Source organism: Scyliorhinus canicula, chromosome 3 (genome assembly GCF_902713615.1).
Source record: "Scyliorhinus canicula chromosome 3, sScyCan1.1, whole genome shotgun sequence".
Classification (NCBI taxonomy): Eukaryota; Metazoa; Chordata; class Chondrichthyes; order Carcharhiniformes; family Scyliorhinidae; genus Scyliorhinus; species Scyliorhinus canicula.
In genome coordinates, this window is record NC_052148.1 from 145,380,342 (window position 1) to 145,396,419 (window position 16,078).

Below are 16,078 nucleotides of genomic sequence, written 5' to 3' on the forward strand. Positions count from 1 at the left end.
TGCTTCTATCTTCTATGTATCTATGTATGTATTTACTCCGGGTCCCTGCTAGCCCACTGCAGGGCTATGAATTCGTTTCACTTTTTTCCAGGATTTTCAGGAGTAAAACTCCACCGTTTTGACACCAGGGTGGGGACATAGTCACCATAATGGAGAATCCAGCCCAATGTATCTATAATGGTTATATTAGGTGTGTTGTGCATTTGATGAATAATGGGAAATTTGGAAAAATAATACATTATACCAAGAAGTCATCTCCATGGGTGTTAAAGAGATCAGCTGTGAGTCTGATCCATGGGTGTGTGTGTAGCTCATGAGCTACTAATGATTTTTTGTATGCTAGGCATGCAGGTTCCACATTTCCTCATGGCTTTTTTAATGTCTTGGTGGATTCCTTGCCAATTGACCATCTCTCTAGCCGACCTGGTTCAATCAATTCCCATGTGTGCCCAGCACAACCATTGGAGGATATCAGGTCATGTGGACCTTGGGATACCGACTTGTTTTCCCTTAAATTTGATTCTTTGAGACATTCGGTGTTCATCTCTACCAGACTCGTTTGTTTTTTTTTTAAATTTAGAGTATCCAATTCATTTTTTCCAATTAAGGGGCAATTTAGCGTGGCCAATCCACCTACCCTGCACATCTTTGGGTTGTGGGGGCGAAACCCACGCAAACACGGGGAGAATGTGCAAACTCCACACGGACAGTGACCCAGAGCCGGGATCGAACCTAGGACCTCGGAGCCATGAGGCAGCAGTGCTAACCACTAGGCCACCGTGCTGCTCCCTACCGGACTCAAATAGTCTTAATGCCTCAAGAATATCCTGGAAAAATTCTGGCTATATGCCAATCACTTTTTTCCATAATTGCAGTAAAACAGGATCATTTGACGTCTGCTGCTGCAATGCTTGCCACTTAGATTGTCCAAAACGCATCAGGTTGACATGCAAAACATCTTCTATTTCAATGTCCACAAGGACAACTTGCATATCTAAGGAGATGTCTGTAGTTTTTGATGGGTTATGTCAGCGGTATCATTGGGTATTGGATGTGATCATGGAATTAGCCGTCTTGTAGCGTATGTCACAATTATGATCATGTATTTTGACCTGTAGGCACTTAGTGGTCCACAAATTAGGTGTTCACATCAGGTCAGTTCAAGTGGCTTATGTCAGTTTTCACAACAAACCTTTATTCAATGAAGTAAGTTTTGAACCGTTGGATATTGAACATTAGTGCTAAAGTTTTGCATTCTCTATTTGAGTGATTAGCTTGGGCAGTGGACAAGATCTTAAAGGCAAAAGGATTTGACAGATAGCTGAACAGATAGTCTCAATATAATTGAGGAAGAAGTCCATGAGCACATTGCACTTTGAACTGAGGGTAGAGCAGCCAGGGGAGAGAGTTTAAGGAGATGATCGACCTAGCAGTTAAATGTGTTTTACAAAAAACTCTGGATTAGTGAACTGTTTGCAGGCAGGAGTCACAGGCCTGCCAGTGCTTAATATGGGTTGGCTAAAACTGATGTTGGATAATTAATCAATTGTGTTGTATTTCTATGTTTGCTTAATATAATTTGACCAATTCACACAGGGCTGGCAAACTAAACATAGGTTCAGTTTATGTGAAGATGCAGAATAGTATTGCACAGCAGGTAGATTTACTATAAAGATCCAACAGCCATTATTAACAGAATAATGCAGCTGCAACGCCTTCACATGCCATGCTGCTAGATAAACTGAAAGCTCCAGAATTGGAGGGGCCAGAATTGCTCATCCTGAGGCCATGTTGACGCCGTTGAGAAACGCAACGGCGTTTCCGACGGCATCAACACTTAGCCTCCGGATCAGAGTGTCCCGCCCAATGGGTTTCTTCAATCAATCAAGTGAGACATGCAGAGTTAAAACCAATAAGTTTAAATCTGGAAATATAAATTACTTCTAAATTATACATCGAAAGTGAAGTAAAAATAGGGAAATACAAGTGGGATTAAGGATGTGAGATAATGGAGACAGGCAGAAAGGTAAATCAATTATTTAATCCAAATATTTTGAAAAATCTCCAGCACAATTATTGTTGCAAGGGAAGAGATTTCCATTATTTGTAAAAGTAGATTTTCATGACCAGGAAGGTGGGTCAATACATTTCATTATCATGGTGATTTGAAAAATCACTTGCTCCTAAATAAATTAACCCTGCTTTTACAGCTATTTTACTGAAGAACAAGCTGGAAAATAAGACAACTGTTGCCATCATTCAATGTCATGTCAATCAGCTGGGACTGAAATCAAGAAGTGAGCCCTCACAGCGCCACGGACCCACATTTGTGGAGTTTGCACATTCTCCCCGTCTCTGCTTGGGCTTCCTCTAGGTGCTCTGCTTTCCTCCCACAGTGCAAAGATGTGCAGGTTATGTGGATTGGCCATGCTAAATTGCCCCTTTATACCTTGAAATGTGCAGCTAAAGTGGTTACGCGGATGGGACAGGGGAGTAGGCCTAGGTAGGGTGCTCTTTCAGTGGATTGGTGCACACCTAATGGGCCGAATGGCCTCCTACTGCACTCTAGAGATTCTATGTATTCTATGGATGCTGCCAACAACCTCTAGACTCACTGTCAGGTTTTCTCCAATGGTGAACGCTAATAGCCTGACGAGGTCTTAATGTACTTTGAACTAACACATTGGGTTAACATGTAGATTTACATTGTGATTTGTTATGTTTTAAATGAATTACTATCATGATTAAAATAATTAAAATCTGTGAGCTCATATCAACCCTTTATTATCTCCCTTGTTTTATGATGGCAGATTGAATCTTCTGATATATTCTTCCTTTGCTGTTTTCATAAAACCTGCTGGCTTCAAGAAAGCATTAAAGGTAAGGAAAATAATTAAGATTTACTCTTATGGAAGAGGCAGGTATACACCCCATGGTCAATGTCTTTCAACTGCACACTGCTCATTCATTTGAACTTTCTATGCATTTCAATGTAAATCATTAGCACTTAGCAGAAGTACACCAGGACACACTTGTCATGAGGAAGCTGTCATTATTTCCAAATGGCTTTGATGAAGTCTCAGTACCTTGACAAGTGTTAGAAATTGCAGTTTGTTGGACAAGAGCGAGTGACTGAATTAGGATAGATTCCTTTGCAGCCACTCTTTTTTTTTCATATGTGGTGACAGTAGCCAGCTGTCAGTTATGCCCTTAGAGTACTTTGTGACTGGATCAAACAACAATCCTGAAATTTTCGCTCAAGCTCTTTGGCCCCGAATTTGACATTAGCAATTTTGTGATAGTCATTTCATTTTAATTAGGTTTCAGGAGGGCCGGCAGTGCTCAATGAGATATTTCAGTAAGTTCATTCTTTTGGGGCAGCTTTTAATCGTCTCCTTATTAAGACTCCAGAATAACCAACAGAATGGAGCAACTAGCCTGTCCAAGCACTATTTATTGAGACTAAATAATCAAGATACTAATGTATGCATCATGCTCGAGGAAACACATTGTAAGCAGCTAACCGGACCCTCATTAACTGCACTGCACACCTCATTAGAGTTTCTGAAGCTGCCGCCTGATAGATCAACAGAATAAGCAAAATAGAAATTGTTCACTTAGAATGTTGTGCTTGGTCCACTGAAGTAACCTAAATAATTACTTTCAAGGATATAGTCAAGAGAGGCTCAAGATCTGGAATGAAAACTGGTCTGTGCAGCTGAGAGTCGGTTTTCAATCTGAGCCTGACACTTTAAAAAAATATGGTAAGATTTGCCCACTTTTCTCAAATACTGAGGCAGGGCAGCGGGTTCATGCTCGACAGATCTACTGCCACTCACCCTACGTTCATTCAAGAATCCTTGTAAAGTGTTGGAGGGACGATTGCTGGAGTGCTGTGAGAGCCTGCAAACCCTTTTTGAGCACTGCTTTCTTCAGCCATGAAGACAGCAGTCTGGGCCTGCATGGCAACAAGCTGAGATTTGACTTCAGTCTGTCCTTCCGCTGCAGCACTCGGATGATGGGTGGCTTCTGTTTGTGTTGTAATGGCAATTGCAATATTGGCCATCAAATGTTGCATCTTGGTTGGGTTTCCAAATGGAGTTCACCACCATTTCCTTGCTGGAAAGAATGAGCTCCAGTGTCTGGGTAATAATGGTGCCAGACTACTCCAGCAGGCTTCGCAGTGGGCCTGCCAATGCATCAAGTATTTCATTGTGCATGTCTAACAGCCTTTTTCTGTTGTGTTGCCCCATCAAAACTTTCATCTGAGTTCTCCGCAGCTAATCTTGTGTGTGCTCTCACCCTCCAACGGGCTGGCACCATTTCCTCAACCTTCTTTTTTCAGAGAAAAAAGACTCGGACTATCCTCTACTTAAAGGTATAGCCTCAAGTCTTTTGTCTCATTATAGTAAATCTCTTTATTGCACCCTCTTTAGTGTCTGTATCATTTTTATCATATGGAGATCGGAATTGTACACAGAACTTCAGGTGTGGTCGAACACAGCGTGGAATTTTCCAATATCTGCTCAAGATGTCGGTCCCAGCGAGAAACCGGGGAGAATTCCATTGACGCTGATAGGAAAATTCGCAGTATATTCAGCTTCTTTAACAAAAGATTTTTCCATGTATTTCACACCATGCTCATGTTTTGCCTTTGATTTGCTCACCCTGGGAAAACGGCGCTCCTTTTAAATGCCTCCCCATCGCAGCATTTGTTCAACATCCAGTCGATGGGGATGGCTGCCAGGAAGACAGCACCACCTTTCACAAACAGAGCCCTCACTAAACATTTGGATGGTGTCGAGCAGAGGGGTGACATCCTCTAGCTGCAATCAGCCAGACATCCAGATTGCAAGGTCACTAACCCTGCCTTGGAGGCGGTGGCCATGATAGTGAGTGCCAGCTCACTCCATAAGAGGATGGGGCTACAGTGCCGAAAGAAGATGAATGACCTTCTTTGTGCAGTCAGGGAAAGTCTGTTATCTCATATCTCCCATTGCACTGCTTAACAAACCCATCACACCTCCACGGTGATCTCTCTCCCAGCTACCTCACAGGTTCCCAACACTTGTCATTACGTCTTCCATCAGGGGCTGGTTTAGCACACTGGGCTAAATCGCTGGCTTTTAAAGCAGACCAAGGCAGGCCATCAGCACGGTTCAATTCCTGTACCAGCCTCCCCGAACAGGCGAGGGAATGTGGCAACTAGGGGCTTTTCACAGTAACTTAATTGAAGCCTACTCATGACAATAAGTGATTTTCATTTCATTTCATTTCATCCCACCTTCCCCCCCGACTCCCCATGGTCCCTCAGTAGATAATTTACTTCTCCTATAGGTCAATCAGTTGACCAGCATGGACCATCCTCGCATCCACTGGAGACCACAGGTAGCTCCGAGTGAGATATCTTGGAGACGAGCATTGAGGAGGCGTCTCAGCTGTCACCCGCACCCTCCACCAGCACAGATACCCACACTGCAATGGGATTAACTAGTATGCAGCCTTATGGGTCACTCACTGGTGAGCACCTGTCTGCGGAAGATCCACAGCAGGTAGAGGCAGGGACATCTCAAGTATCCAGCCTCGGAGGGATGCTGGAGCCTCGGACTCTGTTGTGCACCTGGCTGTTGACGTGCCCCTGGGCATGGTCACCCCAGAGTTGCTGGAGCTACAAAGGCAGAGTCGTGAGCATCAGGAAGGCATGACAGTTCCCTCGTTTGATTGCAAGGTTGGCTGGAGGAGTCCCATTGCTTGCTGTCCAAGGCGATGATGCCGTCACACCTACACAAAAAGGACAACACTGCAAGGCTGGCGCCACTGGGGAGACTTTGGCGAAGGATGTGCACTACATGTTGGGGAGTTCTGTTCCATGGTTCAGCTCATGACCTCCAAAGCTGAGGTCATGACCTCCGTGGTGCAAGGCTTCAACTGCATGGTGCAGGCACGAGTGGGAATCCATGAGTGTCAATATCATAGAACAGTGGGACTTCTGGATCTCACTCTAGCTACCCCTCTATCCCATGAGAGCACAGGGGCACTTAGCCACCTGAAGGGAAGAGGATTGGCAGGAACATAGCCAGGGGCCTTCCATCCAAGAGACCCTGGGGATGTCCAGCCCTTCTGATACCCCTCTCCCTGTGAGCAACACACCTCCATCCCCACACACATAGCACTGCAACACCCGTGCAGCCCGAACATAGGCCAAGACCCTCAAGGTCCAGGCCTCCAAGGGATGCCCACGCAGGTCATCTCATGCAACAGGGCGTGGAAGTTAGCAGATTATCTCAACCTCAGCTGTGGATCCTGGGGAAACACCTAGAAGTAGCGAGAGGGAGCGGTAGTCTCATAAGGCTCCTCCACAATGCCATGTGCTGGATACTTGAGACGTGATACTTGAGGGCAGTACGATAGCGCAAGTGGATAGCACTGTGGCTTCACAGCGCCAGGGTCCCAGGTTCGACTTCCCGCTGCATCACAGCCTGTGCGGAACCTGCACGTTCTCCCTGTGCCTGCTTGGGTTTCCGGGTGCTGCGGTTTCCTCCCACAGTCCAAAGACGTGCAGGTTAGGTAGATTGGGCATGATAATTTGCCCTTAGTGACCAAAAATGTTAGCAGGGGTTATTGGGTTACAGGGATAGGGTGGAAGTGAGGGCTTAAGTGGGTTGGTGCAGACTCGATGGGCCGAACGGCCTCCTTCTGCACTGTATGTTCTATATACCTCTATGGCATCATGCAGCGCAAACCCCTGCGCAAATTCAATGTTGCCTTCCTGTGCAGTGCCAGGATGACAGGGCCTCCCACACTGATGATGCAAAAAGCCACACTGTTCCTGGTACAGAGCCCACAGCCTCACCTCCTTCAAGCCCCATCCATGAAACATTAACTACCACCCCCCGCCCCCCCCACCACAACGCTTAGGCCTCTCATTTACATGGAAACATACATAGAATATAAAAGCAGAAGGCCATTTGGCCCTTTGTGTCTGCTCCGCCATTCATTATGATCATGGCTGATCATCGAGTTCAATACCCTAATCCCACCTTCTACCCTTGATTCCTTGACCACCAAGAGCTATCTAATTCCTTCTTGAGATTACACATTTTCACCTCAACAGCTTTCCGTGGTTGCGAATTCCAAATTCACCACTCTCTGGGTGAAGAAATTTCTCTTCATCTCAGTCCTAAAAGGTTTACCCCTTATCCTCAAACTATGACCCCTAGTACTGAATTCCCCTACCACCAGGATCCTTCTTTCAGAATCTTCCATGTTGAATCCTGTCTCAGAATTTTAGGCGCAGGATTCTCCGTTAACTGATGCTGAAATCTGGAAATGCGTTTGGGCAGTGAATAGCGCCCGACTCCAAACTCGCGGCAGGCGGTGATTTGATGCCAACTCGCGATTCTCCGTCACCTCAAAAATGGCGTCAATGCGTTTCACTCCGCACGTACAGTAGGTACCATTTGCATATCATTAGCGGGCCCGACACGGTATTCTCCAGGGCCTTAACGATTCTCCGCCTCTGATGGACCGAGTTCCCGATGGCATGGTTCACTTGTGCTTTTAAAAATCGCAAAACTGGAGTTGCGGCTGCTGAAGGAGAGAGAGGGGATACGGAAGGTGTCCAACATTGCCATAATTTGCTGACAGTTGTACCTGTGGCCGGGGGGCTTCTGTCAGGGCTGGGGGTTGTGGGCGGTGACCAGTAGATGGGGTGTGGGGGTCGGGGTGGATAGGCACGGAGCACCATTGTGGCAGCCAGCAAGGAAGCCATGTAGCTGCGCACACCGCTAACAGCCCACTTTGAACCTGGTGCCATGGGCCATATAGGTGTCCCCCAGGGCAACCCCCTAGCCGTCCTCTGGTCCCAGGTGACCCATCAGCTGAATGGGTACACTCCAGCACAACCAGTGCCACCTTTTCTGACTTGGTTCTCCGTTGGCATCAACACAGTCTCAGAAACGGAGAATCGCACCTTTATGTTTCTTTGAGATGCCCTCTCACGCTTTTAAATTCCAAAGAATATAATCCCAACCGATTTAGTCTCTCCTCATTTGACAGTCCAACCATCCCAAAAATGCCTGGTAAACCTCCGCTGTACTCCATCCATAGCAAGAACATCTTTCCTCAGATAAGGACACCAAAACTGCAGACAATACTCCAGGTGTGGCCTCACCAATGCCATATATAATTGCATAAAAACACCCCTATTCCTATACTCAAATCCTCTCGGTATGAAGGCCAACATACCATTTGCCTTCTTTACTGCCTGCTGTACCTGCGTGCTTACTGTCAGTGATTGATGCACGAGGACACCAAAGTCTTGCCGAATATCCACCCCTCTCAATTTACACCCATTCAAATAATTATCTGCCTTCTTATTTTTGCTATCTCACATTTATCCACATTATACTACACCTGCCATGCATATGCCCACTCACTCAGCCCGTCGAAATCCTACTAAAGCATCTCTGCACCTTCCTCAAAATTCACTTTCCCACCTAACTTTGTATCATCTGCAAATCTGGAGATAATACATTTAGTTCCCTCATCCAAATCATTAATAGATAATGTGAACATTTGGGGTCCGAGCACAGATCTCTGTGGTACCCCACTAGTCGCTGCCTGCTAATCAGAAAAGACCCATTTATTCCAACTTTTTGCTTCCTGGCTGCAAACCAGCTTTCTATCCATCTCAAGACACTACACACAATCCCATGCACTTTAACTCGACATAGTAACCTGCTGTGTGAGAACTTGTCGAAAGCCTTCTGAAAGTCTAAATAAACCACATCCCTTGGGTCTCCCGGGTCAACTCTACCACTTATATCTTCCAAGAATTCTGGTAGATTTGTCAAGCATAATTTCCCTTTCATAAATCCCTGCTGACTTTGTCTGATTATAGCACTGCTTTCCAAATGCTGTGCTATGAAATCCTTGATGATGGACTCTAGCAACTTTACTACTGACATCAGGCTCACTGGTCCCTGTTTTCTCTCTACCTCCCTTTTTGAATAGCGAGGTTATAATCCAGTGTTTTTCAAATGCTTTCGCCTCTTTTGCCACCTGGCCATCCTTTGGGACCCACACCAGTCGACCTTCGTGACCCATGCCGGCCAACCTTTGCAACCCACCATTTTCCCTTATCTTTAATGTGACAAGTGAGCCTGCTTGGTCCGCACAATCTCACTTGTTTTTTATTCAATGTTACATTTTGATAATGACTTCAGCTGATGATTTAAGATCTCACTGCTTCTGTTGAAAAAAATAAAGAGGTTTATCCTCAAACTAGCCTTGTACAGTCTTCAAATATCTTTGAAGTTTTGAGGGATTTAAACTTTCATTTGCCAGTGCTTCCCTGCATGTCACACACATGAACTTTTAATCCTGATTGGCAATATCACAATTAATAATCCACACCTCAAGTAATCATCTTCAAGTGGCTTTGTTCCTGTTTTCAGCTTCTTCTTCATGGGTTGTTCATGGTAGGCCTAGGAGTTAACACCAGCACCGCTGGCAGCTGCAAAATGGAGGAATCTCTCTCACGCCCAGAACACGTGAATCAGTGTATGGGGCACGTGACCTGCTTTTTGCCGCCGCTCTCGTTGAGAGGACTCCGATGTTGGCTGAAGAAAACTGGCCTTGGTCAACGCACTGATGTCAGGAGGAGGCGCTCCACCTTGCTGGGCTCCGGGCCTGTGCAGTGCTTGATCTGGAACCCATTGACGGGATGGCCAGCAAACTCAAAAGTACGTCGCGGCCGGCATATTTAAAATCCGGTCGCGGCCATTGGGCGTTCCTCCCATGATTGGGAATGCCACGGCCGAGCGCTGGGACCCTCCCGAAACCTGCCACCGACCCATCCGCGGGTGGTGACCCTGAATTTGAAAAACCCTGTTTTAAATGTGGTGGTATGAATAGGAGCACTGCCATTGGTGCAGAGCACTGATTTCCCATTGGCTCTGGCTGGTCATGTGCCTCTTGGCTGATTGGGGCTGGTTTAGCTCACTCGGCTAAATCGCTGGCTTTGAAAGCAGACCAAGCAGGCCAGCAGCACGGTTCGATTCCTGTACCAGCCTCCCCGACAGGCGGCGGAATGTGGCGACTAGGGGCTTTTCACAGTAACTTCATTGAAGCCTACTCGTGACAATAAGCGATTTTCATTTTTTCATTTCATTTTCATTTTTCATTTTCATTTCATTGGCTGGGACTAGTCATGTGACTGCTTACCAATTGGTCGAGAGGCAAGTATACCCCGCCTCCGAGTACCCAGAGTTCCCGGCGGTCGGCCTTTCACTGTAGTCGACCACCGGGCTAACATCTAGCTGATTAAAGCCTAAGTTTGGACCTTCAACGTGTCTCGCGTCCAATTGATGGTACATCAATTTAATCAGCTAGAATTTTGAAATGGAGCTACGCATTAAGCCTGACTGCCTCCGCATCAGCCCGCATGCTTCGAACACGCCTGCAACCTTTAAACATTGGCTGGCGTGTTTCAACAGTTACCTGATGACTGCAGCCAGCAAGCCCACCAAGGAGCAGAAACTCCACATCCTCCACTCATGCGTGGGCACGGCGGTATACTCAATGATTGAGGACGAACACAATTATGACGCGGCTATGGATCTCCTGAGAGGACACTTTCTCCGGCCGGTCAACGAAGTATATGCACGACATCTCCTGACTACTAGTCAACAGTTCCCTGGTGAGTCCCTCGACGAGTTTTACCAGGCCCTCACGGCTCTGGGGAAAAATTGCGCCTGTCCCCAGGTTGCTGCGACAGAGCACATGGAACTTTTAATCAGAGACGCTTACGTTGCCGGCATGTAATCCTCCTCTATCCGCCAACGATTACTGGAAAAGGACGCCCTCAGCCTAGCTGAGGCACAGACACTCGCAACTTCCCTGGAGGTCGCCGACCTGAACGCCCGCGCATACGCCCCCGGCCGCGCGGCAACCCCTTGGACTTCATGGCACACGCCACCTCCGTCCTCCGCTGACCCCGCCCCCCCCAGGCCTGCGCTGTGGGACGCTCTGACAAGCTAGCGGGGCCCCGCTGCTATTTTTGAGGCCTCTCAAAACACCCCCCGCCCGCGCTGCCTGGCCCTCTCCACTCTGTGTAAGAGCTGCGGGAAGAAGGGCCATTACGCTGTGGTCTGCCAAACCAAGTCGGTCGCTGCTGTTCCGCGCAGCGACCGAGGATCGCCCCCCCCCCCCCGGGCCCTCCCAGGGCCCAAAGCAGTGCACCGACCTCTCCGGCCCGCCTCCCGGCCCCAGCAACAGGCCCAAGGTTCTCCCTACCCCCGCTCCTGGCTGCCCTGACTGGCCCGCAGATGCTGCTGACCCTGCCCCCAGCCGCCACGAGGGTCCCACGGGCGCCACCATCTTGGGCCTGTACGCCACGTGTGGGCCTCGGGTGCCGCCATTTTGGGGCTCCGACTCCACGTGCGGGTCCTGGGCGCCGCCATCTTGGTGCCCCGGCTCCACGTGCGGGTCCTGGGCGCTGCCATCTTGGGGCCCCGACTCCACGTGCGGGTCCTGGGCGCCGCCATCTTGGGCCAACACGGAAAGCCCTGCCAGCGATTACTCTGTCACCGAGAATGATCTGGAACTCTCGCCACGACTTGCTCCCATCACGCTTGACCAGTCGCGACCACGCACGCTCACCAAGACAACGCGCCAATCCAGCTCGGGCATGAGACAAAATGCCTACTGGACCCGGGAGCACGGAAAGTTTTGTCCACCCCGACATGGTAAGACGCTGCACACTCCCTATCCACCCAGTCAAACATAAGATCGAGTTAGACGCGGGTTCGCACTCCGTCCAGATCACCGGGTGCTGCATAGCGGACCTCACGGTCCGGGGAGGGTTTTCAAAAACTACAAACGCCTCATCCTCCCCCGTCTATGCGCTCCGGCACTCTTGGGCCTGGATTTCCAGTGCAACCTGCAGAGCTTGACCTTCGAATTCGGCGGCCCTATTCCCCCCCTTACTGTCTGCAGCCTCGCGTCCCTCAAAGTGGACCCCCTTTCCTTGTTTGCTAATCTCACCCCAGATTGTAAACCTGTCGCCACTAGGAGCAGACTATACAGTGCCCAGGACCGGACCTTCATCGGGTCCGAGGTCCAGAGGCTCAGAAAGGAAGGAGTCATCGAGGCCAGCAACAGTCCCTGGCGAGCCCAAGTGCTGGTAGTTCGGACTGGGGAGAAAAACCGGATGGTCATTGACTACAGTCAGACCATCAACAGGTTTACGCAGCTGGACGCGTATCCTCTCCCCCGTATTTCCGACCTGGTTAACAGGATCGCAAAATACAAAGTTTTTTCCACCGTGGACCTTACGTCTGCCAACCACCAGCTTCCCATCCGCGCGAGTGACCGCAAGTACACTGTGTTTGAGGCAGATGGGCGCCTCTACCACTTCCTCAGGGTTCCATTCGGTGTCACAAATGGGATCTTGGTCTTCCAACGGGAGATGGACCGAATGGTCGACAAGTACAGATTACGGGCTACCTTCCCGTATCTCGATAACGTCACCATCTGCGGCCACGACCAGGAGGACCATGACATCAACCTTCAAAAATTCCTCCGAACCGCAAAATTCCTTAATTTAACCTACAATAAGGATAAGTGCGTAATTAGCACCGACCATCTAGCCATCCTTGGCTACGTAGTGCGTAACGGAGTGATAGGCCCCGATCCCGAACGCATGCGCCCCCTAATGGAACTCCCTCTCCCCAACACCCTCAAATCCCTCAAACGCTGCCTGGGCTTCTTCTCCTATTACGCCCAATGAGTCCCCAACTACGCCGACAAAGCCCGCCCCCTCATCCACTCCACCTCCTTTCCCCTATCGATGGAGGCCCGCCAAGCCTTTAGCCGCATCAAAGCGGATATCACAAAGGCTACGATGCGTGCTATTGACGAGTCCCTCCCCTTCCAGGACGAGAGCGACGCGTCCGATGTAGCTCTGGCGGCCACCCTGAACTAAGCGGGCAGACCCGTGGCCTTCTTCTCCCGGACCCTCCACGCTTCCGAACTCACCCTTTAAAGTTAATCCTGAGTGTGGGGGTTCATTGTGATGCTACTAATTTTTCCCCCCATTTGACAGTCTTCAACCCTTATGAGGCTTGGTACTACCCCATGGGTACTACCCGCACCCTACCCATGCAGCCTGGCATCTCACAGGACTCCATCCAGGGACGCTACTGTTGCTCACTGGGCTGACCTGCTCAGCACTCACTTTCCAGCTGCCACCCTAGAAAGTCAACCCCTCAGCAGTGATGTTGTCACAAACCCCACAAGGGGGTCATGGAAAGTGCTACCTGCATACCAGCCGCCAGGCCCCTTTAAATCAAAAGGCGCCCAGCCGTGAAGGGCCACTTAGGCCTGCGAGCGACCCCACCCCTCAAGATGCTCAGATTAAACCCTCCCCCCGCCTCCCAAACCAGCCCCAGATTTCATTTATCTGGGTCTGCCCCATCCTCTCCAATTCTCCCTTTCTATTAGTAGACTGGAGGGCAACGACGACCCGAGGTTGCCAAATTTCTAATTTTTCTACAACTGTTGGAAATCACGCTGGCATGGCATGATGTCATGCCAACGCCAAATGAATATTCAGTGAGAGAGGAAGTCACAACTGGAGGGCTCGCTAAAGATGTGTTGATATATTTGAATAAGGTTCCAGCTCTTCCATGGTAGGATTCTCATTGTGTCACCAGTGCAGAGCCTGGAAAATGTGGAAACAATGGGCGGGATTCTCCAGTCGCCGACGCTGATATTGCATTCGGTGATCAGCCGGAGAATCACCGTTTCGGCTGAAATACGGGGGCAGTGCCGCTTTCGCAATGCACCACCCCTCCAAAGCGGTGTACTCCAGGAGTACACCATCGGGATGGCCTCAGGACATTGCCCAGGCCCACCCCTCAGTGCTCGCTGCCGACTGGCCGAGTTCCCGACGGTGTCGGTTGCATTTGCTATCATTTGTCGGGAACTCAGCGTGGCGGCAGTGGTCTCAGTCCAGCACTGCCACAGTCAGGGGAGGGCTGATCCGTGGGTAGGGGGGACTTTGGAAGGGGCTAGGGGCACTGTTGGAAGGTGGTCCGGGGGTTGCGGGCTGGCCAAAGGCGGGGGCGCTATTTCTCAGGCCGGGTCTGCGCGCGGCCAGTGCCATGTTGCACGGCACAATCGCTGCTGGCCGCGCGCATGCGTGGCTACAGACCCAGCAATTCTCCGGGCCATATTGGCAGCGAGAGTCGGCTGCTCTACGCTGCCTTCCTGCTAGCCCCCAGTCAAATGGAGGATAGGTGGCCGTTTTGTGCTGAAGTTTTTGTTGTAAAACGCCACCATTCCAATGTCGGCCTTAGGACAGGGCCTCACAATTGGAAAATCCAGCCCATGATTCTTGCCATATTTTGAACCTGCATCGCGATTCTCACTGTTGGCTAAGAGCTTGATTCTAGTTTATCACATCTTCTTTACTTTTCAATTCTAATACACCAGAAATAAACCTCGTGCTTGATTTGCTTTGTAATGGCCTTGTTAATGTGTCCCTACTTTTGTTGACTTGCTCATTTGTACTCCCAAATCCCTTTACTCCTCTACACCATCTAGTTTTGTGAGTCATCGGGAGCCTCCTTATTTCTTGCCAAAATATAATGCCTCACATTTATCAAAGTGGAAATTAATTTTCCATTTTAGGCCCATTATACAAATTGGTTCACCGTTTCTCACTGTTATATTTCTTTGTTGCTGCAATGAGAAAATGTATGGAGGTGTCCATACCCTCGATTCTTTCAAACACAATCAGAGGTTTAATAAAAACTGTTGCTTATACAATCTAAGATGTAAAACTGCAAAGCCGCACAAACACATTTCCCTTATGCTTTATCTTCATAAACATATATACAATTCAATAAGACAGTCTCTCAGTTGGTTGTCTATTCCGTTTGGTTTGGTTTGGTCCGGGAGAAGAAGGCCACGGGTCTGCCCGCTTAGTTCAGGGCGGCCGCCAGAGCTACATCGGACGCGTCGCTCTCGTCCTGGAATGGGAGGGACTCGTCGATATTCCGTTCTGAAACTGAGCTACCTGAGAGCTTTAACGTGTCCTCATTTCCTTCAGTTGGTGGCACTTCCTGGAAAGTTACTGAAGTGTCCGTCACTCTAGGTATCTGACAGTCCTCAGAAACAAAATCTGAACTTGGCCCCTGTATTTAGCCTTTGTTCTGTAGTATCGCTGCCTGGAGTTTCCAAAGGTAGAACTTTGTCTCGGCGATTTCACTTCATGAAGATCACTGATCAGCATAGCATTGCCAAACGTTTTAATCATCCATCTGTATAGTGTATGATATTGGACCTGTATTTGCTAGGATCACAGAAGGTACTGATTTCTTGGTGGTGTCGCTTCTAGCTATCCCTCACTCTCCCTGATTGAAAACCCACTTTTTAGAGTTTAGCTCTCTCCTCGCAATTTGTGCTCATTGTTATCATTCAACAATCTCTGAAGTATCAGATGCAGTTAACAAATCAAACTGTGTACGCAGTTTCCTTTTCGACAAAAGCATTGCTGATGAATTTTGTGTTGTTCCATGTGCAGTGTTCCGTTAAGATATTAGAATTTTGTTTACTCTTCTTACCAGTGTCCCCTGGTCCTTCGACACTTTGATAAAATGTTCCAAAGATTGAACAAAAGGTTCAGCCAATCCATTCATTGCAGAATGATATGGAACTGGCTTGGTATGGTGTATACTGTTATCTTTCAAGTTGTCCTTGAACATTTTCAAAGTGAATTGAGTACCATTGTCACTGATAATCTCCTCTGGAGTTCCAAACCTTGAAAATATTTCATCTAGTTTCTCAATGGCCTGTTCATTTGTCGTTGACTTCATGATCATGACGTCTGGCCACTTAGAGTGTGCGTCCACAATCACTAAAAACATGCGACCCTCTACTCCACCAGCACAATCGATGTGTATTTTCTGCCATGGCTGTGTTGACCATTCCCACGGATGTAATGGGTCTAATGGTGGTGCGTTCATTAGTTTTGCGCAAGATTCACATTGCCCTACTTTCTCTTTGATTT